The sequence below is a fragment of the Solanum stenotomum genome, chromosome 3 (assembly GCF_019186545.1).
Source record: "Solanum stenotomum isolate F172 chromosome 3, ASM1918654v1, whole genome shotgun sequence".
NCBI lineage: Eukaryota > Viridiplantae > Streptophyta > Magnoliopsida > Solanales > Solanaceae > Solanum > Solanum stenotomum.
Genome location: NC_064284.1, coordinates 47123914 through 47147626, shown reverse-complemented (window position 1 = coordinate 47147626; position 23713 = coordinate 47123914). Strand labels below are relative to the sequence as shown.

Here is a 23713-nt window from a genome sequence, read left to right as displayed (position 1 = left end):
AATAGAAATAATGTTGAGATGACAATATTGTTATAAACCCAAACATGATTTGAAACTTAATAAAACAAAATGGATTTTAGTTTTCTTTTCTTCTTTCTTCCTTCTCTTTATGGATTCAAATGGGTTTCAATTTTATATTTATATTTATACTTGTTTATAAGTGCGAATGTTGCATATACAATGCAACGACGGAAACTTTAATAAGCACTAATTACTTATCGACTAGATAATAATAATCAGTGTTTTAAAAGACTCTCTTGGGACTCGCCTCCGGGCTCACCTTAGGGCGGGGGACTAGAAAAATGTCCCTTGTCAGAGGCGTATCCAGGATTTCGGAAGGATGGATGCACTATAACGAAAAAATGCATCTAAGATATAAATTTGATTGATTTGACCTTTTACGTTCTTAAAAATGAACCGTTAAAATTTCAAAATTATAGATTTAACATATAAAATAGTACTAGTTTTAAATTTTAGTGTATACATTTAATTTGATTATACAAAAATTTTACAATGCTATTTTTTTTAGGAATTTCCAATGTAACACACTTGAAAATTCTGAAAGATTAAAGCAAAAATAAAAAATTAAAAATTGATTGAAACGCCAAAAGTGTTACCGATAACCAGTTGGAGGAGTATTACTTAAAAGAAAGATAGATATAATTTTTATCTTTGCTTAGAGAGATGCACTCAATCATCATCGTATTATTATATGCTACTTTTAACGTGAGTTCACACCTCTATATTTAAATATTTTTTCTTAAAATATAAACCTATTATATATGATCTAGAGAGGGGAGCATGAGTTCACGTGAATCCACGGAACCCCCTCTAGATACGCCTCTGCATTCTGAGACGCAAGTGTGGGGCTTAGTTCTGTAATACTTACGCCCTAAGCGCTTGACTATATGCTCTAAGTACGTCCAACACTCGATGCTTTCCTAACAGATCTTACACAAATTATGTGTTAAAATCTTTAGTTAACATTGTTAACCTTCATAATTCTTGAATAAATGAATGATACTGAATAATTTTTTAATCATATATAAGAAGATTGATAGTAACTCAAATAACAAGTTGTAGTATCACATTTTTACTATTTGGTAACACTGTGAATGTGATTATATATTATGTAATATTTTCTTAAAAAAATACGTAGTGAAATTTTACTTTTTCACTTATCATTGCTCTTCGCAGTTTTGACATATGTCTCAAAATTTTTATGTTTTATTTAGCTCTTTGAAAGTAATTTTATTTTTATTCATGATGGAGTAATGTTTTTATTTTAATACTTGTAAGTTTTATTGATTATTTTCTTTTAAGGGGATAAATTGTATAGTATGATAATTTTTTTATTTTAGAAATACTGATTCTTTTATTAGAAAGTTAAGATGTTAGATTATTTATACTTGCATAATCATGTTAGAAGTTTTATTTTCTATGAGTACTTTAATTATGTTTGTAATTATTTCAAATTATTTATGTATTTTTACAATTCTATTATTATATATATTATTATACTATATTCTAAATTAAAAACATAAAGATCCATAGGGCTTACGTCTCGCCCTATATTAAGTAAAATGTCCACCTCACACCTCTGCCTTTTAAAACACTGATAATAACATAGAAAGAATTCGTTCGACCGTTTCTTACATAGAGAGACAATTTAGAGGGTAGATTGGTGTTCACATGAACTTCTTTGATTAAAAAAAATACACAGTTTATATAAAGTATTTGTTTTAAAAAATTGTGTACATATATAGATTTTGAACCCTTTGAACACTGTAGACACATAATTTTTGACCGAACTTAACATCATTTTTAGAGCTTAAATATTTTATAAAAATCTAAATTAAATAGTTTGACTTTTACCTTATTTATTAAGTTTATTTTAAAGGATTTGAAACAACGAAAACATAATTATATTTTTTGATAAGTTTTATTTTTATTATTTTATTTTTTCAAAAGATTTGAAAATAACAAAAATATATGTTTATTTTAATTTTAGTTTAATAAATAAACTAGTATTTCTTAATTATAATTTATTATTAGCTATTCATTTTTTTGTTAGTTTAAAATATAATTGATTATATTATGTTATATTAATTAAGAAATAATAATAACCTACCACTACCCTCACCCCATTAACCCCACTCCACTTCCCTTTCTACCCCACTTTCCATGTCCCACAACTCCCACAACTATTCCTATATACATACACATTCACTAATACCCAGATACGGAAAAAAGAAAAGAAGAAGAAACAGCACCCACATTTCCCATATATGCACAACACACAAACATACACGGACCAAAAATAAATCAGAACCCCAAAAAGAACTCACGCCAGAACAAAAAGAAAAAAAGAAACATTTCATATTTATTTTTCTTTCAAATATTGACCAACACATTCACATTTTTTCTTCCTTCTCATTACTATTTTCGTATAAACACAATACATATACCACCACATACAACATATAAAAGCTTCGTTGACGTTTTAATCGAGCTTCGGTCAAGATTTTGTGGTATTCAACTTTACCTTACTCTTAATTTATTTATGGAATTTGATGTAATTATGTGGTAAGTTTTTTTTTTTTTTTTTTTTATATAGTTTTGTTTCATTCATAATTTGATTAAAATGAATATTGACATCTTAAGTTTACTTTGAGAGATTAAATAAACTGCTCACATGTTTAGTCATCTTGAGTTATTATTTATGTTATTTCTTCGTGCACATCTCTAAGAGATGAATAAAATCCTATTATTATGTAAGGATTTTTTTTTTTAATTATTGTTATTCAATTTTAGTTGTGCCTAAGCCACTATTTTTATGACATTGTTGTAGCTTAATATTGATGTCAATTGGTTATTTTAATTTATGTATTTTTGGATAAATGAGTCATTACCCGATAAACAAACAAATAAGTTATATTATTGAACTTAAATTTAATCCATTTTAGGTTGGTTGAATCCTCGGATATAGGGACTAGTTTAATTAAAAATATCATTGATTAATATAATAATAGAACAAAAAGATTTGTTATCTTGAATTCATAAAAATAGGAGTAAGAATTTTTATTATCTTGAATTCAATTAAGAATGTGGTTACACATCTTTCTTGAGACATTAGAAAAAACTAAAGGATGTGGTGACGCACCTTGTTCAAAAATATAAATAACTTTTATTAATTCAAAGTAAGATTTATAGACAATTATTAGGTGCAATGCGAAGAAGACAATTATGTCTCTAAACGTCAAGACCAAGAATGCGGTTACGTATCTAGGTTGAGACCAAATGAAAGTTCAATAGATAAAAAATGCGAGCAAATCATGGCCTATAAAAATATATCCAAAAAAATAGTTAAGATAAGTAGAAGTCAATAAAAGCGACCATGTTAGAACCACGGGACTCGAGGGATGCCTAATACCTTCCCGTCGGTCAACAAAATTCCTTTCCTAAATTTCTAGTTCGCAGACCAAATAAAGAGTCATTTCTTTTTGATTAGGAATTAAACAAAAAGGTGACTTGGAACACCATAACTCAATTCCAGGTGGTGACTCTGAAAAAATTAAAAATAATCCCTATTCAATACCATCACTTAAATTGGAAAAACCCTTTTCGCCGTGCAAAAAAGGGGTGTGATAAACATCAGATTCAAAATTGAGACAGGTTCAAAATTCATATCGAGGTTCCAACTTCAAATTTTAAATAATACATTTTTATTTTTCAAACCTCCCTTATGATAATTTTTGATCCGCTACTACCGTCTTACTATAGATAAAGTTAAAACTAAGTAATTTATTCAATATAAAGTACATAAATCAATACATTTGGAAGCAATTACATTCTATAACCATTTCCCCAATTATAAAAATTTCAATTTTTCATTGCTCCATTTATGTATAGTAATAACAAGATCATGTTTCTAATTGAATTTTTAAGATCCACAAGAATTCATGGTAAACCCTTTGATTACAAAACAAAAATAGGTCCTACCGGGAGTCGAACCCAGGTCGCTGGATTCAAAGTCCAGAGTGCTAACCACTACACCATAGAACCACATTATGTCATCTGCAGTCAATTGTCTCTATAACTCTACAATATGTGTCAATTGACTTTCATCTTATATATAATTTATATCAATAATAGATAATACTACTCCTTCTGTTCTAGCTTTATGTCCTATTTGTTCGTTGAAAGTAAAGAATTTATTTTTAACTTTGAAAATAATTTGACTTAGTAGGTGTATGGTCATAAATTTTAAATAATTATTCATGTATTTGTAATTTATGGAGTTGCCTTGTGTTTGATTATACTTTTGACAAAGAGAATTTGAAATAAAGTTCATAATTGAATGTATTAATATACAAATTCAAAGTGCAAAATGATTTAAAACATTTTATAACCTAGTTTACAAATTGAAATATAACTTTAAGTTGGATTTGAATTTTTCATGACCAAAACATAATGAGATAAGATATAAGTACCCTCTAAATTATGATAGAAATCTCAGTGACAAAATTTAACGTAACTAGGGTCCTATTACCCCCTTCCTCCAAACTTATTCTTTATGCGTTTTCGTGCACCTTTTGTGCTGACGTGACATTCAACATGACTGTACTTTGTTGAGACATGTGAATTTTTTTTTGGAGGCACCATTGACCATAGAAATTGTCCATGCGTCATTAAAATTCTCAAGACAACTAATATATAAATGGGAAAAAGGACAAATATACCCCAAACTATCGTAAATGGTGTGCAGATACCCTCCATCATACTTTTGGGACATTGGTGCCTCTGCCGTCCAAAAACTAGAGCATATATACCCTTTATACTAACGGACATACACGTGTCACAATCTTATCCATCGATCCGACATTTATTAAATATTGGATCGACGGATAAGATTGTGCCACGTGTCCCTATTTAGTCTTCCGTTAGAGTGAAGGGCATATTCACATTAATTTTTGGATGGCAGGGGCACCAATGTCCTAAAAGTATGACGGAGGATATCTGCATACCATTTACGATAGTTCAGGGGTATATTTATCCCTTTTCCCTATATAAATTGGTGGACATATGTCCTTTTATAATTGATCATTTTATGATTAATTAGTACACATAATTATTGACATTAAAACTTATATATACATATATTTATTTTCATTTTTGTAAAATATTTATTTCTCTCCCCACTCTAAACTTTTTATTTTTTATCTTTCATTAATTTCTTATCTTTTCACGTTTAATTATTTAAAAAAAATCGTGTATTTTTAATATATATATATATATATATATATATATATATTGTCACAACCTAGGGGTACCCCCTAGATGTAACACAACATACTTGACTCCGAAGGGGTCTCATACCAACCCTTAGCATATCATGACATAAGAACATAGAGAAAAATGCGGAAAATTTAAAACTTTCTTTACAATCGAAGTCTTTTATAAAATGAGAGAGTATCTATAACACTATGTCTCAAACCATCTATAACACTTGGATTTAAACTCTTGAAATACAATCTTAGGGACATAGCCCTTACACAAGTCTAAACATAAACGAAAGACAATAAAGGACACATGGTCAGGCCCTTGAATACAATGAGGACTCACCAATTTTCCTCTTCTTGATATACTATGAACCTAGCCACGAGGATGAAATCCAATATCTCCAAAGCCTACACTTATAGAAAATGTAGAAATATGGGATTAGCACAAAAAGTACTAAGTATGGAAGCCATGCATAAAAATCCTTAAAACATGCATAAAAAGGGAAATTTCATTTGAAATCATGCTATACACCCTTTTAGAAAATCATCTATGAAATAGTTGGAGAATGCAACTCATAAGGCAACTCACATATATTACATCATAGCATAAGATATATCATTATAAAAACAAGCATAGTCTCCAACATCAACGTAATTCATATCCCAATCTTCACAAGGCATAGTTCATACACACAGACAAATACCAAGATTATCTCATCATAAAAGAATCATCACATAAGCAACCTTGAGCTCTACTTGTGCAATGCATAGATAGGACCCCATAACCCTTTCTACACTAAGTATCACTACTAGGCCACCATGATCATGCATAACATACCTTGACCTTAGCCATAACCAACATTCATAGACAAAGAGACATTCATGTTCATAACTTGTAATAAGTAAAGTCACTCATAGTAACAATCCATATCATGCATACATAAGTTCACATATCTTCATAGCATAAGGAAACCACACTATAACCCCTTCATGAGTCTACTTGTGCAATGTATAAGTGAAATCCCATAGCCCACTCACACTAAGTAAACCTATCAAGAAGTTACAAGCATAGTCCATGTTCATATTCATGTTCATGTTCATAATTCATAATAAAGGATGCATAACTCATAATCATCATGTCATAAGGGAAACCTACCATACTCTCTCTCAAAGCCAACTTGTGCAATGCATGAATAAAGTCCCATACCCCAATTCATACTAAGTAGAACCTCTTAAGAGACAATAGTAAATAACCCATGTTCTTGTTACTTGTTCATGATTCATGTTACTTGTTCATGATTCATGTTACTTGTTCATGTAGGGAGATATAGCCTTAACCGACATAGACCATGTGAGCTACATGGATTCCGGTGTCATGAACCTATACCGAAAAGAGGTGTTCTACCTATATAAGGTAGAACGAACATGTTTAGATTATAGGTGGATCCACTAGCTAAGAGACCTATGCGGGCTCATAGTTATGAGATAGAGAGATTGCTACTAGAAATCCGGACTAACTAAGGTATAAGTTTCCCATCTCATGTTCCTATCCACTTAGTGCTAAGCTTAATTACCTTTAGTAATTATGTTAAATCTTTACTTTACATTCATGTTCATGGAAGAATGCATAGCACTCAAACCATCCTGGTATCATAGTAGCTCATGGATTCATTAGGTGAGAATGTTCTTTAAACCTTAGAATCATTAACATGAGGTAAACCTTTCAGATCATGTTCATGGTGTTAACGAGAATAACCTTTCAATCAACACAACAATATTATCATAGTCCTAGACAATTCATGCATAAGTCATCTGTAAGGGTAAGGGCAGAATGATCTTGCATCAATACCACAAATACACAATAGTCATAGCATCTTCACTTTATAAGGGAATCATGAGCACATATACAATTCTTCTCAACATGTACAAACCTTCATCGTAAGCCCTTCAAGGGCTATGAATCAACTCATCCCTAACATCTAGCATTTGCACATTAGATGAATGGAGTATCAAGATTCAACAATACAATTAACACCTTAGTCACATCTTGTCATGTTCATGCATGGGTGTGTGTGTGACTGTCCTTCCAATGACACAATAATAACATTATCATAATAGACACTTTATTCTCAAAGTATTCATAAACATGCTCCTAATAACATAATCATGCATACACCTCATATCTTGCATTCAAGGGTCATATTTAGTTAATACATCTAGCATTCAATACAAGAAACATAGATACAACCATGATTCAAATAGTCCATTCATTTCATTCATAGACTCATGTGATCATATTATAGGTCATGTGGGTGAAGTCTCTTCACTATAGGAATATATGCAACTTAACATTCATAGTAGCTTCTTTCTTAAAGCCTTGACATCCCTAGTTTATTCATTTTAGCTTTTTACCTTTAAAGCCTTAGGAGTCATCTTCATGTTACAAGTCTTACTCTCAAGCAATGCCTCACATGATCATCAAGTATACCTAATTCTCAAGGTAACCTAGCCACATGCCTCATTCTTGATCAATTATAGTCATATAGAATCAAGTTAACTAAATCTCAATACTACTTCTACCATAATTCATCACAGGAGACCTAATCAAGTTAGTTCATATCTACAAGCTTTACTTATTAGCAATTCACTTCTAGGTGATCTAATCTAAGGTAATTCATCAAGAAGTTCATTAATCTTAGAAAGTCACATATAAACCCTCAATTTGTGTCTTTCATGGAATATCCCTAATCATATCAATTCACCTTAGAAATCTTAGGTTAATCAAGTATACATGTTGATTCATTCTTAAATAATATAATTACATCATAATTAACTCACATCCATTCAATTGGACCAACTTGCAACCCATCGCATAATGTAAAGAAGAACCATAGCTAGGAATGAGGTCTGATGGATTTTTGAAGGATTTGAGTTAAAATCATATAAAATCAGTCTTACATTCATAAACAAACATAATTCAACCTTTCAAAGTAACTTTAAAAGGAATCCATGGAGTTGAGTTGAAACCCTAGCTAATTGGGTTTTCTAGATTTGAGATAAAAGCTTTTCAAAGGGCTCCTTGGGTGATAGCTTCCCAAGGATGAAGAACTCCCATACCTTAGGTGTAGAATCCAACAAAATTTGTATTGAAAATCTCCTTTCTTCATGCTCTACCTTGAACTCTTCTTTGTTCTGCAATGGAGGTTCTAGAGAGAAGATTCTTGGAGAGGAGGGTAGTTGGGTTTTGATTTGGGGTCTTGGGTTATAATGAATTAATGAGGTGCTTAATGACATAAAATAGTTTATATATATGTATAATTACTATATTAAACGACCCCTACTCAAAATAACTTAAGAATGAATTACCTAAACTAATCCATGTAAGGCCGAGTCTAAGGTAATCTATAGGTGCAAACCACGAAACCCCCAACCACGGTCCGTGGATGGGGTCACTCCCCATACTGTGGGGTCATGGTTTGAGTCTGCAACATGTATATCTAACATAAAGTGTATCTGACATATAACTACTTATAGCATGTATAGTGTATGATCTTATTGACTCAATGAACCTTATATGACTTGGTGGATAACTCATGAATCTTACTCTTTTAAGTACCTTTGTCGAAATAGTACTTGGAAGAATAAACACACCAATATTGGATAATGAACAAGTATGGAAGTAGTTTAACATATTTTGGAAACTTGAATAGTATTAGAAAGATTATTAGATACATTATAGATTGTACACCCTCACATTGTATCTCAATTTGTTGGTACACAGAATATAGGACTCCAGTCCAAAAGATATTGAATCAAATAGCCTTAGATACATCTATTCCCATTTCACAGAGTATACAAAGTATCAACATATCCTATAACGTGATAATCTTCATCTACAAAAAATATAAATTAATAAGGCTAATATTAGTAGTTAACCAACTAACTCTGGATATTTCAACTCATCAAAATAATAGCCGGGCAGCAAGCCCATAATCCTTTTAATTAAGAGTGTTCTTTCACTTATTCTGTCTGCTATAGTTATTTACATGAAAAGACCTTCCCAAGAGAACCCTCAACCTGCCTGGCTACAGGAGGAAGACTAACTCAAATAAACAAAAACTTAAAACTGAAATAAATTAAATAAACTCAAATACTCAACCTTTTTAAAAGTTTGTACAATACTCAAAATAGAAGTAAATACAGAAACTCCTCAACTCTATCTATCTATGAAGTCTCTACTATTATAGAAGGATATCTGGACAAGACCCACAACATCTCAAAACTACTAACTATAAGATAAAGGTGAAGTCCTCCGAAATATAAGAAGGATCACCAAAGTTGATTGGAATATCACATGACCCCAACGAAACGCCTGTTGATGAACCTAAATACCTGTATCTACATCATGAAATAATGCAGGCCAAATGGCTTAGTACATGGAATGTACGAGCATGTAAGGGGAATTCTAAAGTGTAAACATATGCTTGAACTAATGGAAAAGAAACATACTTACCTCTTCTCAACTCACTCAACTAAACTCAGATAAAATAGGGCTCAACTCAATAATAAGATACTCAACTCAGTGAAACATAGTTTAACTCAACTTAGAGAAATAGGACTCAACTCAACAATAAGATACTCAACTCTGTCAAACATAGTTCAACTCTCGATACTCAAGGATAAAACAACAATAAAAGGTGCACTATATGGAAAGCTTTTAAAATAGTAGATATCAACTCAGTGTATTGAAGAATACAATAATAACTCAATTTGTATATAACAATACAATATAACTCTGTGGGAGATTCTCTAACCGATAACCATCACTATAAGCTATGTGATGATACAATGTTTAGCCCACACTACCAGGACTTTCTTATACTTTGTTAGGGTATAGAACTTACTACTAAGTGGATCCACTAGTCTATGCTAAAAAATAATAAGGAATTATCTAAAAAGTATGACCTTTTCTACCGACGTTGGCTACATGGTTTATGGGGGCTATGAGTTGTATGAACTCTCCCCCATATCGTGTTCAATACTACTCCAAAAAATATACTAGCTCATATGTTTTTAAGAAAACATAACTCTTTTATGTGGTTTGAGATTATTACTCAAAAATCTTTCTCTTAAAAGAGATAGTACTCAGAACTGCTCATCAAAACTCTTTTATAAATTGATGTTTCCTCTCTTCTTAAATGTAAAAATATTTACTCTTGGGAGTACGCAGTTACCATATATCATTTTAAAGAAAATGAACCAAACTCTACTATATTTCAAACTCATATGCTCAAGTCTTAAAACAAGTTTCTAAAAAAGTTTTCAAAATACTTCTCAAAATAGGATCCATGCAGAATTATGGGCATGAACTACTCAACTCAAGGACTCAATGATACTTCTCATCTCAAGACTGCTCGCCTCATAGGGTTCATGTGGAATTATCGGCATGAATGATATACCATGAGTTTATGGTGTTTTTGATGCATTTCACTTGAAGTTTATGTGAGTCTTGAGCAATTTGTTATTAGATATGATGGTTTTTGTGTAATTATTGTAGGAAATAGGTTTGAATGCGGTTGATTGAGATAAGGGCTAAAAATTGTAGAAGTGAACAGTGACAGAGCCAACCAAGGATCGTCCAGTGATGGGCCGTAGGTGCTGCAGCGTAGATCAGAGTTTTAAGGAAGTCTGACCAAGTGTGGAACCATGGAGGCCAACGACGCCCAGTTGATTGAATGGAGGACCTTCTTACATGTCCCTCGTTTGTGATCAAAAAGTTGAAGTTCCAGTACTTGAACCACGGAGGCAAGTGACGAACCGTAGCCTAACACACAGAATGTAGGTGACAACCGTCGTTTGAAGGCCCTGAAGTATTGTCCAAATGCTGATCCACAGAAGGAGACCACGAATCGTAGGTTGACCTACGGTCCATCGGTCGTGTCGTTGATTGAAATCACGTCTGAGCTGTTATCTCCTTATTTTGTTTCCTACTTGATTTAGGATTTGTTTACTATAAATATTAGTTGTTATTTCCATATTTGGGGGTTAGAGAATATTGGAGACTTTTGTTTTGATATTTTAAAATTATTTTGCAAAACTTTTGGCACTTTAATTTCGGAAGCTAGTTTTATGCAATTTGCACTTTGAATTTCAATTCAAAATTTTGGTTTTCATCTATTCTAATTGTAAGTTCATGATTTCTTCTAACCCCAATATGAATTGTGAACTCTCAAGCATGAGTAGCTAAATCCGCAACTAGGGTTGTGGGAACCATGAGCAATTAACAACGTATGACTATTAACTAAGTAATTCTTGAGTAGTGTTTATGCATGTATTGTTAATATTTTCGTTTAAAAGGCTTTCTAGCGGTGTGCAACGTTAGAACTCACCTCGTTCCTACTTGCCTTACCAAGGGGGTAATGAATGAGAAAAGGATTAAACAACAGAGATTTAGTTAAGGATTTGCTGCAATCTAATAGTCTGACTTTAATCAGTTAACGTGAGGGTGAATACCCAACTCAATTAACACGATGACTAATCTGGGGTAAATGTAAGGGTTAGTAAAGCACTCACTCGTAGATTTACCAAGTTGTGGTTGAAAGTTTCTACTTAGATTACCAACCACTTAGGAATACATAACTTATTGATCTTGAATGTAAAACACTAGGATAAAATTACTGCGTTACAAACTTGTAAGGAATACATATGCCCTAGTTTTCACCTCCTATTGATATTTCAAAATTTTAAACCTGGTTACTTGTTACTGATACAATCAACAATCTTTAATTTTATTTGGAAAACCCCCCCTTTTTGTTACTTTTCTTGGAAATAGTTGTACTAAACGAATATAATTGTGAGTTAGCTTAAGTCTAAACAATATTCCTCATGGGATCGACCCTAACCTTCAAAGTTAGGTTCTTTACCTGATAACGATCACTTATACTTCTTCAACATGTGTAATTTGAGCGTATAAAATTTTGGTTCCTTTGACGAGGAATATGGCTTTTTACTTTAATCTAACTTCATTATTGAACTTTAGTTAAATATTTCCTGATTTTTCGATTCTTTTGTTTTTGTTTTCTACAGGTCTTATCTCTTGCGTATGAAAATTACATGAAGTCGAGGCAAACCCTTGATCCCCTACGATCCTGAATTCCAAAGAGCTTTGAGAAGAATTGCAAATTAAGGGGTACACAATAATCCAATCGGAGAGGGTCAAGGAGATGTAACTGGGTTGCAACCTCCTGGAGTTATGAATGTGCCCACTCAGGTTCATGATTATAATCTAATCGAAAATGTAGAAAGGGTGCGGAATCCTCTAGCACCGAGGGTTCGTGATAACTACAAAGTTGACTACGATGCAGTTGGATCAGATGGACCTATTGTTCTCCCTCCTGTACCTCCAAGACCTACATTTGTGGTGACCAACAATCTTATGCAAATGCTTACAACGAGAGGGTTTATTGATGGGTTAGCTTCGGAAGATCCATATGCTCACATGGCTAAATTGACTAGTATCTGTAAGAGTTGTGTGGGATGACCAGAATTGGATATGAATTCATAGGTTTGAGAGTATTCCCACTGTCATTGATTGCTGATGCTGCTGTGTGGTTTTCTGAGCTGCCTAATGAGTCTGAAGTTTAGACTCATTTAGGGCTTTATTTACAATGATTTAGTGGCCTCAAATGCTTATTTTGTACAAATAACTAAGGCCAATCCCTTGATTTCCAAGTACATGGATCGAGGAACAAAGCATGGACACTAATTTGCAAAAAAGGAACAAAGGGAGCTGAAAGAACAAAGAAATGAAAGCTTGGTGATCACCAAGTCCCTTTGGTGAATCGCCGAATGGCCTCTTGACCGCCTAAAGTTCCAGTGTGCCAAGCCCTGAAGGAGAAAACCAAGTTGACGAGAGAAAGGAGTAGTCGGCGGATCGTTGAATGGTTCCACAATGCAGTGTTGAATCCCCCAAAGTTACAAAACTTGAGGAAGCTGAAAAAGGCGAAGACATTGACCAAAGGGCGGATCGCCGAGATGATCGGCAAGCCCGACTTACTGCGCCGAATGACTCTTCGCAGCATATTTTTGGTGACTATAAATACATTTTAAAACATTAAGTTTAGTATCAAATTTTATTCTGAACATTCATTAGAGTAGTTTTTGAGTTTGAACTCTGAGTATTGAGACTAAGTTTTCCCTAAGCTTTGGAGAATTGAAGTTTTTCACTTTCGAGAAATTGGAAGTGGGTCTTTGAGATTCTTTAACTTGGAGAATTGTAAGGATGAAATTAATCTAACCCAGTTAATGGAAACACAATTCGGTTACAATTTTTATCTTTTTATGATGTCTAGCTAAACCCCAATTCTTGGGGTGTGATTATGTGATTATGGGATGATTTAGTTTATGGGTATTGCTAATTGTTAGTTTAAATACTATTTAGAAGTGAGTTTAATCAGTAATTGTGGTTTAATTTAAAAAATTGTAGTTGCAAATGCAGTTCTACCTTCATGTTTTTGGCTTGCTCGAGAGAGAGGTTTTAAAACCAAGATTGTTGATTAATGGTCAGTGGTTACTGGGTTGATATGGGTTCAGCTCGAGAGAGTAAATCCTAAATTCTGTCCCACATATTCAGCTCGAGAGAGTGAATAAACTAGGGTGTAGGGTGGTCTTATTTGCTTGCTTCTTGGTGTTCGAGAGAAACCAACTTGATTCGGGATAAATTGTTTGAGAGAAAATTTTTCCCTCTATGGCTTAGCTTACTCACTAACATTCAACTATTTTCTAACAATTGAAAATGCCCGTTTGTCTATATTAGCCTATAATCGAATCACATCCCAAGAATCTGTCTCATTATTGTAATTTCGTATTGTTTGCTGCTGCTGTAGTTGATAATTAAAATAAAAACCCCTCTGTTATTTGACATTCGTGTCACCGCCTGATTTAAATTATGTTTTTATTCGATAATGTTTATTCCTATGACTGATTTGAGCATATTTACACTTTTCTATTGAATATTAAACACGTACCACTTCCTGTGGGATTCGACCCCAACTCATTTTGTTGAATTATATACTGATTAACGACCGTTGACGCTTAGAATTAGATGAAGTGCCTTTGAAACGTTATTAATCAAAATGGCGCCGCTGCTGAGGAATGGTGTTGTCTAATATTTTTTGGTTAAGTTGAATTGTGTTCTTTTTAGTCATAGTCGAATCTACCTACTTTTAGTTTTGGTTTGTTCTATTTGTGTTTGAGTAGAAGAAATGAGCAAATCCGGTAGCAATGGTGACCAAATGGACCACCCTCTGTTGAGATTGATAATTCATAGGGATAACATCCTAACTTTCAAGCAATTGGAGGATGAGACTATCTATGAGTGGTGGCCAAGATTCAAGGCACTATTGCAGCAGTACCCAACTCATAGGATTCCAGATAAGATGCTACTTGAGTGTTTCTACAAAAGTCTTGGTTCTAAGAATAGAAGAGTGGTTGACCAACTTTCTTCGGGTGGCCTAATAAGCCTACCATATGAAACAACAGTCCAACTCCTTGATGGCATGATTAAGACCAACATGGAGGCAGAAAAAGACCAAGAATTGGACACATTGTTGACTTAGCTGGATGTCTTGGCCAAGAAAGTCATGGAATTGGAGGTAATGTCCAAAAAGAAGGACATGTACATTCCCCCTCACAAGCGTACAAAGCCCAAGCAGATTGAGGAGACACTTTTACTCATTTATCACAAAGTCGGGGAACATGACAGAGTGTTAAAAGAGATAAGAGAGAATATCTTAATGCTGAATCAGATGACAACCTCTTATGCCATGTTCATTCAGCTTCTAGAGTCCCAAATGGACCAAGTGTTATCTTGTCTCTACCCAAAGCAACGAAAAGGGTTGCCTTGTGATAATGAGGCAAACCCCAAGAATGAAACCCAAGTGGGGGCTTGCGTCGTGCCACGATCTTAACTATGGCGCTTCTTGGGAGGCAACCCAAGTTTTTATCGCTTTATTTTTGTTTTAGAAATAGTAGTGTGTTGATTGTGCAGGTAAAAGTGTGGGATGTGCTTGAAAAGTGGTGATTGGCGAGCTAAAAGTCCAGTCGGTGATTCGCTGAAGAGGTCGGCGAGCCCGACATGGACCACCGTTGGACTCAAGAAATTTTGAAATTGGAGTCTATAAAACTCAACGAGCCTAGGAGTAAATCAGAGTGTCACCGAACATGTCGACAATCACGACCTTGTTCGCCATTTTGACACTCACATTAATTGAAGGTCCTATAAGACTCGTTTAGGTAAGTACCCAATCGGCGTGTCACCGAGAAAAACTTATGTCGCCGAATGGGAGAGAGAACTAGACGGTTTTAAAGGCCAAAAGTTCAAAAGTTCAAAATCTTTCACATTCCCTCACTTTTCAACTTTCCAAAATCACATCCGCACTTTATTTTCCTATTATTCTTATGTTTTTATCACGTATTAGTCATCAATTGTGTCTTCGGAGTGGATATCATTGCCACCTAGCTTTACAACTTATATATTCAACATAAAAAGTTGGTTTTCCGAACCCTAAACTTATATTTAGCGATTTTTACTCATTTGAAATTGTTCTTATCTTAGTGATTTGTGCTGGGCCTCTCTGATTGTAATTGTATGCTTGGATGCCTGTTTTAATTTGAATATCTTGCCAAAATTGCCTAATCATTGATTTCTCAAAATTTGCATGCCTTAAAATTGATCAAAATTGTTGGGTTGTGCTAATTTGTTGTTGGGTCTAGTCGGGTGAAGTCTAAGTCACCCACATTTGTGTTAAATGACATATTTTGCCCGATGATGGAGCGTTTGACGTCATTCCTAAGGGCGAAAGTCGTCCAATGGCCAAATTTGGCCAAATCGGAAAAGTCTGAGTATCCCGGGGGCATATGTAGTATGGGTTTAAGTCTAATTGAATGAGTGCATGGTTTGATTTTGTTTTTGAGGGCAGCGAGTTGGGGTTGAAAATAGGCAAGTTGGGCAAGTTGGGGAGCTGGGTCGATCTCGTCGAACTAATCGGCGGTTCACCGAATCCCCCTAGATCACCTTTAATTTCATGCTAAATTTGAAATTGGGTTCTGTAACTTTCGACAAAAAGCCTGATTTCACCGAGAGCACTCGGTGACTCGCCTATTGTCTTTCTTGATCGCCCTTTCTGCTCTCCTGATCCCTAAAATGCACTATAACTTTTGGTGGGCTAGTCCTTGCTCACCGAATGCAGTTGGCGATTTGCCGAAAGGCCCTTAACATAACCGACATGCCATTTTTTTGGAAATATTTGAAGCCAATCCTTTCGGCGAGCCCGTTCTGGCTGGTCAAAGTGATTCGATGACTGGTTCGGCGAGTCTATCTGTAACTATTTTTTTTGCTATTTTTCTTGAACTATTCCTAACTCTTTTTGATGCTTTTGCAGATATGTATAGAACCACTTTGACATGACACCACATAAGAGAGCACGTGGCATTGTGATAAATGAAGGGGGAGCCAATCCTCCCAAGAAGGGAAGGACAGAGCCTTAAAAAGGAGGCAAGGGTATCGTCAAGAGGCCTATGACTGAGGTTTCGGGGCACAACTCCATTAGTGAAGTCTCCTAAAATGCATTCTTTGAACCATGACCAGACACTGCAGTCCACGAGAGCTGAGATTCGTGCTAGGTCTCGTCCTAAATTAGCGAGAGTCCCAACAACCACCCCTTCTACATAAGAGACAATGCCAACTCTGGCACCTCCTATGACTCCAGTGCCACCAGTGGTTCCTCCTCCCCGACTACTTAATAAATTGAAAGCCGATGGGTTGTAGACAATTTTAGAGGAGAAGGTGCTATCCAGATAGGGCCTTGAGGGCAGATACTCCGCAGTGAGGGACACCCTTCATTTCCACCGGTTTGAGCAGTTCACCAGACCCCGAGGCCCCTACATTCCTACATGGGTCCGGGAGTTTTATACAACATACAAAGAGCAGCTTCGGTGGACATATCCCCGGACATTGACATAGAGACAATTCCTGTAGAGGCATCCTTGCCTACTCTGGCTTCCGGGACTTCAGGTACATCTGCTCCTACTTCTTCCTCCCAGGATCCTGGTACTTCTATTGTAGCCCAGCCCACCAGGATCTCAGGTATGATCCTGAAGATAGGGCACTTAGTCCATCCGACTGATATGCGGGCTACCCAATTAGAGGCTGCAGTCCGACGGATAATTGAGAGTGCTATACTAGTTACATTGACACCCCTACGAGCATCTATTAACACTCTCACAGTGAGAGTCGAGACTTGTGCAAGTAGACATGGGGAGACTTCTGAGGTGACAACTTTGAGGATTAAGGTGGAATATCTGAGGAAAGATGTAGACTATCTCAAGTCTATAGACTTCACCTCTTTATTTGAGGCAGCCGAGACAGAGGGTGCTCCAGCTACAGATGAGATTCCTTCGACTACCACTGGGGATGCACATATGGATGACATATCAGCTGATGCATCAGAGGCAGAGACTGATGAGGAGAAACTTGGGGAGCGAGATGCTGTTGTGTATGATGATCTCGCAAATCTTGAGGATGCGATGTTTGAGACTGCCCGCCAAACCTCTTTGAGAGACACCACCATAACTGTGTCCAGTGGAGCTGGTACGACTAATGTTGCGCCGGGCACTGAGGCCCTGACAGATAGAGCGACTGCTTAGATAGGATTTTCTCTACCTCCTTTTATATCCCTTTTTGTTGACTTTTTGGATGTTTTGACTGCATTTGAGGACAAATTATTTTTTTATTTGTGGTGGGGTGAGGTATTTCCATACCTTCCTCTTGTGATTAGTGTTTTGTTTATACATTGGGTTTTGTGCTATAAATTATGTTTTGGCACTATTTTTGTGGATATTTGAGCTTGTGGCTCCTTGTTTTAATTGTAAGTGGTTTTTGACCCTTTTTGAAAATTTTGTGCCACTTCTTGATTGTGTTTGAATATGGCTGTTCTTTTGCAAATTTCAGTATCGGTCTTGTTCAATACCGATGACTTGAATAGTGCTCATAATCGAAAAAATGAATGTTCAACTACGATGAGGCCAAATTAAGTTGCATAGACAATATGTGAACTTTTTGCTTCTCGTTGTGACTAGCCGATTATCGAATGAGTCTCTTGTGATGATCATTGCACACTAGAAAAGTGTGGAGTCTTGTTTGATATTTGGTGCCAATGCCTTGTGTGATGAGCTTACCGTGAACCTTGTGTGATGACACCTAAAATTTTTCCCGTTGGTCCGGTTGACTAAGTGATGCAAGCTCTTGAAATGATCTTAGACAACAATTTTAAAGAGTGAAACAATTTGACATTATACCTTTTTTGTGCCCTACCTTGTGAATGTGTGAACTTTGTTTGAGCACCCTTTGAGCCTTACCCTTTTCTTGGAAGAAACTTGATGCAATTGTGACCTTTCTTTATCCATTCACCCTTAATCCTCATCAGATGTGGTTTGTTTAAATAGCCAACTTAGGCCAAAAGCCTAAACTGGGGGTGTGGTGAAAGAGAAGGTAAATCAAGAAATGTGAAGAAATTTTCCTTTACCCATGGTTTTGAAAAAGATGAAACCCTCCATACAAAAAAAAGACAAGAAGAAGAAAAGAAAAGAAGAAGGAAAAAGAAAAAGAAAAGGAATGAAAAAGTTTTGAAATAAAGTTGCAAAAAGAAATGGGCTGTCCAAAGTTTCTTGGAAAATGAATAATGGGGTGAATTTTGAGCACGAATGAAATTGTTAAAGAAAAGGGAAGAAAGTGTTGTTCATACCACATTTCATGAGGATAGCAACCCCTGAACCTAAATGACCATACCTTTACACCGAGCCTCGTTAGAAGCCTTAAAAAGACCTTTTTGATCTTGAGTGAGCTAAAGCAAGTGTTGGTTGGAAAATAAGGGCAAACCTATGGGTGGAGTCATGCATGCGTTCATCTTTGTGAGTGTGAGAGTTGTAGGTGATTCCGTAATTATAAAGTGTTGAACCATTGTGTGTGAATATGGAATCATTCTTTGTGTGAGGGCATTTAAGTACCTTTGTTGAGCTTGAACTTGCATTTGAAGCAAATATTGTGAACTTGAGAATCTTTGATAAAGGTGAGTCACAACTTGAATCTTTGAGTGCACAATTGATCTTTGCATTAGTAAGTTGAGTCTTTTTGTGTGCATTCATGATTGAGTCTTGTGTAGCACTATTTGAGGCATCCTATTTGAATAGCTGAACTTGAGTTTTACTTGAGGACAAATAAAAGTTTAAGTTAGGGGTGTTGATGAGTCCAAAGTTTGGACTCATTTAGGGCTTTATTTACAATGATTTAGTGGCCTCAAATGCTTATTTTGTGCAAATAAATGATGCAAAACCCTTGATTTCCAGGTACATGGATTGAGGAACAAAGTATGTACACTAATTTGCAAAATGGAACAAAGCGAGCTGAAAGAACAAAGATATGAAAGCCTGGTGATCGCCAACTCCCTTTGGCGAATCACCGAATGACCTCTTGACCGCCTAAAGTTCCAGTGTGCCAAGTCCTGAAGGAGAAAACCAAGCTGGCGAAAGAAAGGAGTAGTCGACGAATCGCCGAATGGTTCCGCGATGCAGTGTTGGAATGCCCAAAGTTATTGAACTTGAGGAAGCTGAAGGCCAAGATAGAAAGGCGAAGACATTGACCAAAGGGCGAATCACTGAGCTGATTGATGAGCCCGACTTACTGCACGGAATGAACCTTCGCAGCATATTTTTGGCGACTATAAATACATTTTAAAACATTAGGTTTAGTATCAAATTTTATTCTGAACATTCATTAGAGTAATTTTTGTGTTTGAACTCTGAGTATTGAGACTAAGTTTTCCCTAAGCTTTGGAGAATTGAAGTTTTTCACTTTCAAAAAATTGGAAGTGGGTCTTTGAGATTCTTCAACTTGGAGAATTGTAAGGACGAAATTAATCTTACCCAGTTGATGGAAACACAATTTGGTAACGATTTTTATCTTTTTATGATGTCTAGCTAAAACCTCAATTCTTGGGGTGTGATTATGGGCTGATTTAGTTTATGGGTATTGCTAATTGTTAGCTTAAATGCTGTTTAGAAGTGAGTTTAATAAGTAATTGTGGTTTAATTTAAATAATTGTAGTTGCAAATGCAGTTCTACCTTCGTGTTTTTGGCTTGCTCGAGAGAGAGGTTTTAAAACCAAGATTGTTGATTAATGGTCAGTGGTTACTGGGGTTATATGGGTTTAGCTCGAGAGAGTGAATCCTAAACTCAGTCCCACATATTCAGCTCAATAGAGTGAATAGACTAGGGTGTAGGATGGTCTTATTTGCTTACTTAATGGTGTTCGAGAGAAACCAATTTGATTCGAGATAAATTGTTAGAGAGAAAATTTATTCCCTCTATGGCTTAACTTACTCACTAACGTTCAGCTATTTTCTAATAGTTACAATTACCCGTTTGTCTCTATTAGCCTATAATCGAATCACATCCCAAGAATCCGTCTCATTATTGTAATTCTGTATTGTTTCCTGCTGCTGTAGTTGATAATTAAAATCAAAACCCCCTTGTTATTTGACATTCGTGTCACCCCCTGATTTTAATTATGTTTTTATTCGATAATGTTTATTCCTATGACTGATTTAAGCATATTTACACTTTTTTATTGAACTTAAACACGTACCACTCCCTCTGGGATTGGACCCCAACTCATTTAGTTGGGTTATATAATGTAACGACCGTTGACGCTTAGAATTGGATGAAGTGTCTTTGAAACGTTATTAATCACTACCATACAATTCGATCTATACATGGGACCAATTACATAAGGTGTTCATGGCATGGTATTTTACGGTGTCCAAGAAGTTAAATCATAAGGATAAACTAAATAATTTCATAGCACTGCCTAGAGAGTCGATAAGGAGTTCTTGGGATAGGTTCACTAGGTTCATGAGGAGTATTTCCAAATCGCCGCATAGATGATGAGTCACTGAAGGAGTACTTCTACCAAGGACAAGATTACAATGGAAGGGTTGTGTTAGATACTATTGCTGGAGGATCATATGGTGAGTGAACTTTTGAGGAGATCTCAGAAATACTTAAGAGGATTTCCCAAAACAATAAGGCATGGAGCACTAGAAAGGCAAATCTTGGTAGGAGCAAGTTTGCTGTCCAAACTGCACCAAGTCAATCAAATGAATACATTCGTGAAGAGATGGCTCAAATGAGGACAAAAATTGGCTTGGTATTAAAGCATGTGAGTGGAAGTGCAGAAAAAGTGAATGCGGTAAATTATCTAACTAGACCTCCACCACTGCCAGTTGAGCGGTACTACTATGAGGAGGATGCGAATTCGGTGAATGATTAAAAGGGGGGTTTTCGAGCCAAAGCCCAAGGTTCCAGTTTGGATAATTGGCGCCAAGGTTAAGGAAACCAAGGTCGAAACTATGGGAACTACAACCGAGAGGGAAATTATGTCCGGGATGGGAACATCAATCTTGATAACAACTACAACCGAAAAAACTATGGCAACAAGAATGAGAAGGTTGGGCTCTATGTTCCACCTGGTAATAGGGAGGCTTGTACTAGTATGACTCACATTAAAGATATGATGCATAAAATGATGAAGAGGTTTGATGCGACAGATGAGAATGTGAAGGAGATGCGTAATGATTTATATGGGATTGGTTAGAAAGTTGATGCTCATGCAGTGTCAATCAAGCAACTTGAGCAATAGTTTAGTTAGTTATCTGCTACTGTGAACCAATACCAGCCAGACACACTTCCTAACAATACCATCCAAAATCGTAAAAATGATGGGAGTCATATGACAGTCACTACTCACGAAGGAAAACAGACTATAGACTTCCCCATGCCGTCTGAGGTCGAAAGAGTGATAGAGAAAGGTGCGGATGAGATTGAGGTTACTGGAGATCCGAAAGATGCTACAGAAAATGAAGCTGAGGTGACCTAAAAAGTTGTTCCCATGCCTAGACCTCCAACTCTCTTTCCACAGAGGTTGGTGAAAAAGACTGAAGAAGGAAAATACCGTAGGTTTATAACAATGTTGAAACAACTTTCCATTAATAACCCGTTGATAGAACCTTTGGAGCAAATGCCTGGGTACGCAAAAATCATGAAGGACATGGTGACCAAAAAGAGGGCTATCAGTTTTGAGGATGAATAAAAGTTACAACATTGTAGTGCTATTGCTACTAGGTCACTTGTGCATAAGAAATAGGATCATGGAGCTTTCACTATTCCTTGTACCATCGGTATGTTGCTCTTTTGCAGAGGCCTTGTGTGATTTGGGTGCCAACATTAATTTGATGCCATTATCGATTTATAAGAAGTTGTATTTAGGAGCTCCAAATGCGATTGCGATGCGTTTACTTATGGCTGATGGAACTGTGAAGAGGCCCATCAGATTGTTGCAAGACGTACTTTTGGAAGTAAAATCATTCATCTTTTCGGCGGACTTGCTAATATTAGATTTTGAGGTTGATTTTGAGGTTTCCATCATTTAAGGGAGACTATTTCTTGCTACTAGGTGTGTGTTGGTTGATGTGGAGAGAGGGAAGATGAAGTTTCGATTAAATAATGAGGAGGTAACTTTTAACATTTGTAGGTCTATGAAGCATGGAAGTGATCTTAAGTCTGTATCAGTGGTAAATCATAAGGTTGTAACATTCCAAAACTAGTAGGCTAAACTAGAGCTTGACGTGAGGGTTAGAGTCGTAAATAACTCTCGGTACTCAATATTTATGTTTTTGGATTAAAATGTCAAGGTATGACCCACCAAGGACCAACAATCAAAAGTGACCAAAAAGTGGTTTGGAAAGTGGCCCACGATAGGGGACCCACACCCCTTAGGTAAACCCATACCCCATGGGTGAGGGGTCATGGGTCAAGACCCCAAAAAGTGAGATGCATAACCTTCCCTACGGTTCACCAGTACGCCACATGGGTCTATCCACAGTCCGTGGGTGGGTGACCATGGGTGGTGACCTGGGCACCATTTTGGTGAAATAGTTAGGGGTTTTACATTTTAAGTTAATATTAAGTGACATCATTTTGTATTAATTTAGACTAACTATATATAGTTTTAAAACCCCCTAATCAAGTCATCTTCTTCATAATTCCAAATTCCCAAATCAAAACCAACTTTCCCCCTAAAACTCTCTCTCTAGAACTCCAAGGAAGAAGAAGAAGAAAGTTGAAGCTAGGGTTTGAAGGATCAAGATTTTCCACTCAATTTCATTGGAGTTCAAAGCTAAGGTAGGGAAGCTCTTAATCCATGGATAGAATATATCCATGGAGCCCCTTCAAAACCTCTAATTTCAAAGCTAGAAATCCCAAAAGTTAGGGTTTGACTTCAATCGCAGGGATTCCTTTCAAATTCATTTTTAATGAT

At 35.7% G+C, this 23713-nt stretch overlaps 1 non-coding gene across 1 annotated transcript; it reads right to left on the bottom strand.

Annotated features, from left to right (window-relative positions):
• Positions 1-3993: 3993 nt before the first annotated feature.
• On the bottom strand, positions 3994-4065 carry TRNAQ-UUG (transfer RNA glutamine (anticodon UUG)). The gene has a single exon. It is a non-coding gene; the product is annotated as a tRNA-Gln (tRNA).
• Positions 4066-23713: the final 19648 nt, after the last annotated feature.